Raw genomic sequence first — 2,236 nt, forward strand, 5'->3', positions numbered from 1 at the left:
TAAAATGGTATGATTTAATTATATTCCTGAATTCAACGAATTTTTTGTGTGTTTTTACATTCAAGATTTTAAATTAGTACTAATATGAATACCCGGCCCCTTCTTATGGAAGGGGATCACCGCCATAATTATTTTTTATATAATTAGTTACTTCTGGTTTTGAATCTAATTCTATGTACATTTGTATTATTTCCCTAGTTGATAAGTTATAGAATTAGTTACTTCTGGTTTTGATACTAATTATATGTACATTTGTATTATTTCTCTAGTTGATAAGTGTCTATTTTCCATGCTATGTACATTTGTGTTGTTTCACTCGTTTACAAATCTATTGCGTGTTCATTCCATGCTATGCTAGTTTTACCGATGGCGATTTCGACATCGTTTATGATGGAGCGCCGCTTGTCGTCTTAATGAGGGACTAAAATTCTAGAATTCATTCTAGAATTTATTCTAGAATTTTAGTTCTCATTAAGACAACAGTCGGCGCTTAAATCGCCAACAAAATTCTCGGAAAATAATGCTCGCTCCCTTTAACCGGAAACATACTCGATTTTGGCAGTAGATTTTGGAAAATGCAGTCGACAGTGCGGTAAGTCTTGGTTATGACATCAATTGAATTGTAATCTATTTAGGTTTGAGCCAAAATTGTTTGTATCGTAGCAGAAAATCGTCATATTTATAGTTAGGATGCCGTAGCTATAACGAAATCCCACAAGTATTTGGTAACTGGCAAAATGTTAACCCTGCACACAGGGGTTCGTTACAAATCAATAAATGCATGTCTGATATACAGAACTGATATTGGTGCTGTCATATCTTGACAAAGGGACAAGTCGGTCTTGAAAGGTTGCGACACGTTTAATACGTTGTGTAAAAAGTAAAACTTTGATATCAAGTATCCAATCACAAGTGTTTGAAATTCTGACTGTAAATTGAGATAAAAATCATTTAAAAAATAAGGGTATTAGGCCTAGTCTACTACAAAAAAAGTAGCAATACCCTTATGTTATATAAGATTTTTATCTCAATATTTACAGTAAGGATTTCAAAAACCTGAACAGCCTGAAATTAGCATAAAAATCAAGATTTAAATTTTCTACTGTTATTAGATCGTGATGACATCAGATTCAATCAAGTATGCCTCATTCGAGGAAAATGTGCATAACCCTGGCCTGCCCATATGCATTTGTTGCAGATGTCATATTTAAACTTGTCTCATATAGGAGATGACAAATCTATAGCTATAGTTCATGGGAACAGTGGTTATTGAGTGATATTGGATGTCAATATTGTTGACCAATTATCAAACATATCTTTGATTTAAGTTTATTTGAAATACTTGTTTTAAGTCGTTATCATTTTTTTTTCATGTGCATTATGTACAACATTTAGCAAATATTACTGAAATCTCAATAACATAATTATTGTAGGTCTGGTTTGGTANATAACTCCTACAGTGAAGAGGCATTTCCTGAACAATGGAGGTAGTGCATATAAAAATGTATCATGTTTCACAATGTTTGAAACTGTTTATATGCTGGTATACATGTAAATTATTATTAGGTCACCACCCGTCTGTAAACTTTTAGATATTTTCTTAAGAACCGGGGAATGAATCTTTTTAAACTTGGTAAGCTTCATCCTTGGTGTCCACTTGTCCTGAAGTCGAACAGCTCAGTGGATTTTGACTACATTTGGCCTGGAGTTCGAGTATCCTTGGTCAAAGGGGACCCAATTTTGTATAAACAGAGGGTGTGACCCTCCTGGGGGCAGAGGAGTGGGGTCCAATAGGGGGGAAATATTGATAAGTGTTTAAATTATTCTCTTTCAATATGCTGAGAGACAGAGCCTATAGTTGCAGTACATGATGTATTTAATCACAATATGTTCCCGTGGTTGTTTAAATATCCAGTTGAGGGATTCAGGGCCTCTAGGCCTCTTTTTTGTCTCTTTATTTTTTTACATCTAATGGTAACTAGTGATGGGCCAGTACTTGATAATATAACTCAAAACTGATAAGCTTGCCTTTTCAATTATTGATTACGGGTTCAAATTCCATAATTTGATCTGTCCATTACTGAACTCAAGTGTCAAATGCAGATTGTAAGTCTGAGCTATTTATTTTGTTAAAGGCTTAACAAAAATAAATCAGGTTGGCTTCCTGTTACATGTCAAAAGTAATTCCTTGAATTTTACCAAAATAATAGGTAGGCATAAAAAAATAGGATGGTTT

This window comes from Mizuhopecten yessoensis, unplaced genomic scaffold (assembly GCF_002113885.1).
Source record: "Mizuhopecten yessoensis strain PY_sf001 unplaced genomic scaffold, ASM211388v2 scaffold10343, whole genome shotgun sequence".
NCBI lineage: Eukaryota > Metazoa > Mollusca > Bivalvia > Pectinida > Pectinidae > Mizuhopecten > Mizuhopecten yessoensis.